This window comes from Panthera uncia, assembly GCF_023721935.1.
Source record: "Panthera uncia isolate 11264 chromosome A3 unlocalized genomic scaffold, Puncia_PCG_1.0 HiC_scaffold_11, whole genome shotgun sequence".
Taxonomy (NCBI): Eukaryota; Metazoa; Chordata; class Mammalia; order Carnivora; family Felidae; genus Panthera; species Panthera uncia.
In genome coordinates, this window is record NW_026057578.1 from 34,147,349 (window position 1) to 34,155,702 (window position 8,354).

Consider the following 8,354-nt stretch of genomic DNA (forward strand, 5'->3'; position numbering starts at 1 on the left):
CTGGCGGCTGCATGTGCCCTATAGGGTCTGGCCTATGCCATGACTTTCTGGAAATTAGAAAAATGTATCCCTTCTCTGATGGGTAAATACAGCCCTGTGTCAGGGAGAAGGCATGGAAAAGGGTGCACCTCAGCTGCCAGTTGCCCCTCTGCCCCTGCATTATTGTGCAGTGGACAACCTGGCCTATCATAGTGGTAGCCCTAAATCCGAGGTAGTACTTTCTTTAGTATCAGAAGCTCATGTTGGGGCCAGAAACTCAGTCTTCTCATTAATTCTATGCTAATGCATTTGTCACCTTATTTTATAAAGGGAAACTTCTTTGAGGAAACACTTATAAAATACAAAGAGAGGGGAAACACTTATAAAATACAAGGAGAGGGGCTCTTGGGTGGCTAAGTTGCTTAAGCATCCAATTTTGGCTCAGCTCATGATCTTGCAAGTTCACAAGTTCAGTTCGTCCAGCATCTGACTTTGGCTCAGGTCACGATCTCATGGCGCATGGGTTCGAGCCCCATGTCGGGCTCTGTGCTGACAGCTCAGAGCCTGGAGCCTGCTTTGGATTCTGTGTCTCCCTTTCTCTCTGTCCCTCCCCTGCTCGTACTCTGTCTCTCTCTCAAAAATAAATAAAACATTTAAAAAATTTTAAAAAATACAAGGAGGAAAAAAAATTGATCAAGTAATTGATCAATTCTAGGCTTTATAGATTTCTGTCGATATTCAATTAAACTTGTCTTTGTTATGTGATTGGATTTTGTTGAACTGATGTTCCTACAACTTCTGAAATGGAAGTTGGGGACTGAACACGTTACCAGCTGGGCATTTAACCTGAACAAAAGCCACACAGCATCTCTGAGACTTAACACATTCATCAATTAGTAGAAGTGATTGGATCACATGATCCTCTAAGTCACTTCTAGGTGGAAATTGTAAGAATCCATCGTTTTAATCTCAACCTGCATGAATCACAATGGCAGACGTGACTGAAAAAGTCAGAGAAATTCATTCTTGTGCATGGATGAAAATGTTGAGCTTCCTGAGACACAGAGGAGCAGTAAATTTAACTGAATTATACTTCTGTTTTGATTCCAACCACATGGAGTCAGTGAAGGAAAGAAAAGAACATTGAGTCTTGCTGAATGTGCGATTGATATTTATATTGTAAATTAATGTATTTTTTCTAATCTTGCTGCAGCATAACAGAGATGGTAAGAACAAATCATTGTATTTACAAAACTGATCTGTTCACATTTAAAGAGTGGAGAGAAATATAAAGCCATGCAATTAGGCCAGCAGTGTGGCAGCCTCATTAAGCAGTGTGTATATTTTCCATACGCTCTCATTTCAGTTTATGTAATCTTGCCATAAACATCAGGTAAGTAGGAACAGTGTTCTCATTTGTAAATCACATCCTGTAGGTTACATGCTGACATCCATGTGTGAGGCTTTTTAATTTACATCTAACAGCACGAATTCATCACACTTCAAGGAAATGATTACAAATGTTTGGGCATCAGAAAAAATAATTTGCCTTTTGAATTATTTGGGGAAAAATCCTTTATTTTTTTTTATCCAGTTATAGGACACAATTTTACTGTGTTTCATGCATGAAACACTTAGAAATTCACCACGACAAAGAATAACCTTTATTTTCACAGAACAACCCATTAACACAAGTACTGAGTACTTAATATACTATATTGTATTAGTAATGGGAAATACAAAGAAGTAGTATGGGAATATAGGGCCAATTTTCAAGGACCCTCCAGTGCACTTTTTAAAAACTGCAAAATTTTACCCTCATCATAGATCGGATGAATATATTTTGATATATTCATGCAGTGTATGTACAACAATAGAAAGGTATAAACACTAGATACAAACCACAAATGGATGAATCTCACACACATAATAATGAATGAAAGAAACCAGACACAGAAGAGTACGTTGTACCTGATTCCATTTATATGAAGTTCAAAAACAGAGAAGACAATTCTATGGTGTTAGAATAGTGATTACCCGTGGTGGTGTTAGTGGTGGTGGCAGAGTGTGTGTGTGTGTGTGTGTGTGTGTGTGTGTGTGTGTGTGTGGCACTGACTGGGAAAGAGCATGAGAGAAAATTTTGGAAATTGAAAATATCTTGATCCAAGTGGTGATCACATAGGAGTTTATGGAAGTAAAAATTCCTTGCACTCTCACTTGGAATTTTCATATTTTATTGCATATATGTTATATCTTCATAATATCAATCATCATCATCATCACACCAGTGCTTTTGAACTTTTGCAGTCTAGTCATATTCTAAGCCTAGCTCACAGGTAGAAAATTCCATTTTTTTCAAAAAAAATTTATTTTAGAAAGAGAGCGAGAGAGCGCGAGCAGAAGCGGGAAAAAGGGCAGAGGGAGAAAGAGTCCCAAGCAAGCTCCACTCTCAGTGTGGAGTCCAATGGAGCCTGACTCGGGGCTCAATTCCATGACCCTGGGATCATGACCTGAGCTGAAATCAAGAGTTCCACATTCCATAGACTGATCCATCCAGGCGCCCTGACAATCCCATTCTTTTTTTTTTTAATCTAATTTTTTAAAATGTTTACTTTTAAGAGAGAGACAGAAAGACAGAGTGTGAGTGGGGGAGGGGCAGAAAGAGAGGGAGACACAGAATCCAAAGCAGGCTCCAGGCTCTGAGCTGGCAGCACAGAGCCTGAAGTGGGGCTCAAATTCAGGAACTGTGAGATCCTGACCTGAGCCACCCAGGCGCCCCCCCCCCCATTCCATTCTTAAGCTAAATTGTTTGGAATGGAATTAAACTGTCCTCTTTATTTTGCTTTTGTTTCTATTCTCTCTTTAGACCCCAATCAACAATTGATTTAACAGAAACTTTACTAGGTTTTTTGGTGACGTCATATTCTACATAAACCAAATCCTTGGGCGATTTTACCCATTACCTTTTTCTTTGGTTTTCAATGCCTCTAACAAGTTGTTTTTTCCTTCAGTACACAGAGGAACAGGATGCAGGTTAGGGAAGAGATACCCTGGGGCTAAGACCGCCTGTGTCAGGCTGGTCCTGTGCCGCCCACTTTCAAAGCTGTATGTCCCTATTAATTAAGGACATTTTTCATTTACAAAGGACAGCATGTAAAAAGCTAGGAGGAAGCAGTGATTAATGTATCACTTTAAATCAGGACAAGAGATGTGCTGCCCTTTCTCTAAAAAGAATACAATGTGATCTTTTGCCAGCACAGTTGTGGCTATTAACCTGAAGGTCCTGACTATCTACTGTCCTCCTTTCATATAAAGCAACAATAACAAGTAAGACTTTATGAAAATGGTAAGGAACTGGTGGCATTGACAGTTTGCTTGGGCCTTTCTGGTGGTGAATGTTAATTCTCATAACAAGATGTGGCCCTGAAACTGATAACTAGAACCTGCAGTTGAGCACAAAGAGGTGCTCAGGGTCTCCTACTCTGGAGAAAGCCCCATAATTTCTGCCTCCTCAGGGCAGAAATGACTCCGTTTTACCCACCTTCTTTCTTACCAGCCTTTCAATCTGGTGTTTCCAGTGGGCACTGTGGAAGGCTGCTCGGCTTAACTTTCTTGTGGGTGGCCCACCCAGTAGGCGCACCCAGTAGGATGGAATGTGAGTCCTGGCAGTAAGATGCACTGCGCTGGGCCACCATGGACAGCATTGTGGGCTTGGACTAAAAGGAACAGTGCTGGGGGTGGGGTCCAGAAGGACCCTCCAAGGGCCTTACTTATGTCCTTTATAGCAGAGTACTGGCAATGGGGCACTGCCCCAGTGTCACTGGTGTCTTAGAGAAGCAGCTACAGTGAACTTAGAGAGGACCACAGTGGCCACAGGTCAAGAGTAGATACATTCATTCATTTCCTTCTTCTTCTTTCCTGCCCAACATGCTGGCTGAGCTAGACCTTGAAGGGCAGGTGGCATGAGAGAAAGTGTTTAAGGACTAGATCCTGTAGCACCAGCCTTCTGGTTCAAGGAGCAGTGGACCCAGTTAGAGCGTGCAAGGCATAAAGAGAAGACTGGACTTAAACTGAGTTTAAAGTTGAAGATTTAACATAGTCTGAGGGTTTTTTTTTTATTATTTTTTTTAATGTTTATTTATTTTTGAGAGAGACAGAGACAGAATGTGAGTGGGTTAAGGGCAGAGAGAGAGAGGGAGACACAGAAGCAGAAGCAGGCTCCAGGCTCTGAGCTGTCAGCACAGAGCCTGCCGCGGGGCTTGAACTCATGAGCTGTGAGATCATCGTGACCTGAGCCGAAGTTGGACGCTCAACCCACTGAGCCACCCAGGTGCCCCAGCATAGTCTGAGTTTTAATCCTGAAAGTGATAAACTCTTTCCAAGTGGAACCGCTGCTGTGTCCTTTTACTCAGCTCCCCTTTTGAATTTTTGTCTCTACAGGCAATCTCAACATGAGCTGGCTAAACCACTGATAAGAATATGTCCTGAGCTTGCTCAAAATACTTCAATGGTATTATATCACACTCGGACTGAAGCCCAAAGTCCTTTCTGTGGTCTTCCAGGTCCTGGCCCCTGCTGCCTCTGTGACCCCAATACCACTCATTCTATCCCTTGCTCTGCCAGTCTGGCCTCCTTTCTGTTTCCTGAATATGCCAATCACATTCTCATCTCAGAGATTTTGCTGTTCCCTCTGCTGAAAATGCTGTTCCCCAGATATTCAGATCTCTGTCTTCATTTAGGTCTCTATTCAATGCTGCATCCTCAGAGAAGCTGTCTGTGACCCCTATCTAAAAAAGCGGCCAGGCGCCTTGGTGACTCAGTCAGTTAAGCGTCTGACTTTGGCTTAGGTCATGATTTCATGGTGTGTGGGTTCGAGTCCCACGTCAGGCTCTGTGCTGACAATCAGAGCCTGGAGCCTGCTTTGCGTTCTATATCTCCCTCTGTCTCCGCCCCTCCCCCATTCCTGCTCTGTCTCTGTCTCTCTCTCTCTCAAAGTTAAATAAACATTAAAAAAATAATAATAAGATAAAATAGCTGCCATTGCTAGTCACCTCATGCAGCTTTTGTTCATCCTTTCTACCCTGACTCTCAATACTACTAGATGTTATATACACTTTTATTGATTGATTGATTTATACTTTTTAAGTTTACTTATTTATTTTGAGAGAGAGCACATGCACAAGTTGGGGGGGGGGGGCAGAGAGAGAGGGAGAGAGAGAGAATCCAACCAGGCTCCACAATATTAGCACAGTGCCTGATGCGGGGCTCCAACTCAGGAACTGTGAGATCGGGGCTTGAATTCATGAACCGTGAAATCAAGAGTTGGACACTTAACCTACTGCACCACCTAGGCTCTTAACATACTTTTAATATAATATGCTACTTCTTGTCTTTCTCCTCCAATAGTATCTAAACTTCATAGGGGCAATGATTTTGCCTCTTGTTTACCTTGGTATCCTGGGCAAAGAACAGTACGTGGCACATTTAAAAGTTTCAAAAAATGTTTCTTGAGTGAATGGCTATCTAAGATAGCATTAAAGGGAGGGAAAGAGAATTTAGAATTGAATTGAACTCAGTACTTTGTGCTAAGTACAACTGAGTTAAGTAAGATTCCTTAATAAACTCACTATTAGATTGAAGGCCTAAGCATAACAACAAATGATTGCTATGGCATGGTTTAGCAATATGTAAAATTAAAGATAAGCTTAATCTATGCAACCTTGAGTGAACTCTAGGGCAAAAGGGCTAGTTTTATGGAAGTTGGTGTGTGTGGTAGATTGGAAAAACAAACAAACCCTTTCATCATGCATCTCCTTTCATCAAAGAATGAAGTTTATTATTTTTTTTTTCATGCTTTGCATCTGGACATAGCCATGCGGCTTTCTTTGGTGAATAGGACATCAGCCAAAGGAAGTATGAAATGCTATTTTAAGTTGAGGCTTGCCCTGCCTTGCTGCTGAAAACCAGAAGTTCTCCATGTGAAGAAGCCATATAGAGAGAACACTCTTTCCTCCCAGCCATCTGATGAGGCTCCAAGCTTTCCATGTCTGCAACAGAGTGAGTGGGCCCAGCAGAAAACAGTGTAACTGATCTGTTGATTCCAGCCCAAACTGCTGATTCACAGAATTGTGAGCTAATAAATAGTTGTTTCAGGCTACTACATTTTGGTGTGGCTTTATACAGCAGAGGCTAAATGATGCTATATGTTTAAGTGCACTACATACTCAATGAAATTCCACTGTAAAAATGGTCAAGACACATAGATGATAGCTTGTAGCTCATCTGTGTATGAGTGATACTGGGGGAATACAGTAACATCAACAGGATGTCCTGGAGGCACTGGGTTTGACACTAGCTACACTACTTATTGGCTGTGTGACCCAGGGCAACTTGCTTAGCCTTTCTAAACCTTAGTTTTCATAAATATAAATAGAGAACAGTCCTAAAAATACTGCCCTAACCTTTTGCTACTCAGAGTCTGATCTGAAAACTAGTAAAATCAGCATGACATGGGTGCTAGTTAGAAATGCAGAATCTCAGGTCCCACCCCAGAACTGCTGAATCGAAACCTGCTCTTTAACAAGAGGATCTGTGTGCACATTACAGTTTGAGTAGAGCTGCTGGAGTACCCTGGCCTCACTCAACATCACCACATCTTGAAGACCCCTGCACAGTGAAGAGCCACTCAGCTTTTCCCTGGGATCTGTCTTCCTTTCCTTTCCAGACTGGCTGGGAAACTTGGTTTAGGCTATTTTTCTTGGCTTGTGCACAAGCAGACAGGCTCAGCTCACTTAGGCGCTTGTTTCAGGGCTCAGCTAAAATTCCAGTTTAGCCGCTCAGCTGGGGAGTTGTCAGTGGGCGCTCAGCCCCCTCCCACTTAAGGATACCCAGCTGATAAACTTTTGATCCCCCCCCCCCCCCTCCAGCTGCCAGCCCCCTTTTAGCCCTGCCTGGAAAAGGCCAGGATGTGCCGGAGGAAGGAGACTTTGGTATCTACAACTGCTTCTGCCCATCAAGAGCCTGGACACCCACCCCCCGTCCATTCCCCACACTGCACGGGCAGCCAGGCTCGCTCTCTCCTCCTAGCCAGCTGGACCTGCTTAGGCGGCTGAGCATGCCCAGTTTAGCTGCGAGCGTGGCCCCAGTCCCCAATGCGCAGGTGCCACGTCTCCGGGTTTTGGTGCCCGCCGGCCGGGAGGAGGAGGTGGAGTGGCCTGGGGGAGGAGGGAGCCCTCCCGGGAGTTCTGGAGCAACGCGTTGACGGTCCACACAAAGAGTGATGCGAGACTCTGCTCTGTTAGGGTCTGAGTGCGAAGGGGACCCGGATCCACTGCGTGCCGTCGTAGGACAGAGGCAAGCCAATAACTGGCTGGAGCAGAGCCCCGGCGTTCCAGGGACCAAAGTCTGGGGGTTTTGCGTCTCTGAGGTTGCACTTGGGGGAGGACTTTTTGGAACCACTTACTCTGTGGCTCAGTTTAAACCTCGAGAAAAAAAAAGGGGGGGGAATAATAGCACTTGCTTTGGAAGATTGTTTTAAGGATTACTTGAATAAAAAGCGTTTAGAATAGTGCCTGAAGCCCTGTAAGCGCTTTATGTGTTTATAAAACACAATGTAATCAAATAAACACCTCCCCCACCTCTCGCCAGCCGCTTTGGGGTACCAGTTGCCGCCAGTCCTGACCCCCCTCCACTTTTCACCGCCACTCCTGCCCCGGGGCCCACGCTGCTGGTCTCCTAGCGGAGCAGGGTGCCACTCCCCCCTACCCCCAAGGTTCTGCGCCCCGCGCCACCCAGCGCGCACCCCGACCCCCAGACACTGGGCACGTGCCGCGGGGTTGGGGCTGCGGTGGACTGCCGGGGAGACCCCCGAGGAGTGCCCCGCAAGGCGGCTTTCCCGGATGCCCCACCCACCTCCTCCCAGCGCGGTCCGCGACCCTCCAAGAGTCGCTCGCCCCAGGCCGCGAGGCTGCGCCCCCGGCCCGCCGGGCGCCCCCTCCCCGCCCGCCGGCTCGCGGCAGCCGGGCGGCCAGCCCTGCCCCTGCCCACCCCCAGCCCAGCCGGGGCGCGCCGCACTGGGCATGCTCCGTAGCCTGGGCAGGTTGGGGCTGCGAGGCGACAGCTTGGGCTCTGGAGCCGGGAGGCGAACCGGGAGGGAGACTCGGGGCTGGGGCGGAGGGAGCGGCCGGCCACGAAGCGGCGGCAGGGCCCGGGGCCGGGGACACGCCGAGCCCCGCGGGCGGGCGGGCGGAGCGGGCCGGCGCTACCCCTCGGGTTCGGCAAGGAGCGCCCGCGGAGACCCCCCGCCCTCGGCAGAGGTGAGGATCGCGCGCGGGGAGGCGGGGAGGCGGGGAGGCGGGGAGGCGGGGAGGCGGGGA

The 8,354-nt window shown here is 46.7% G+C and overlaps 1 protein-coding gene across 1 annotated transcript in view; it reads left to right on the forward strand.

Annotated features, from left to right (window-relative positions):
• Nucleotides 1–7,961: 7,961 nt before the first annotated feature.
• The window catches only part of PLCB4 (phospholipase C beta 4), a 423,595-nt gene continuing 423,202 nt past the window's right edge, over nucleotides 7,962–8,354 (forward strand). Inside the window, exon 1 of the mRNA XM_049651129.1 lies at nucleotides 7,962–8,294. The gene's annotated coding sequence lies outside the window, so the exon portion shown is untranslated. The remainder of the gene's footprint in view (nucleotides 8,295–8,354) is intronic.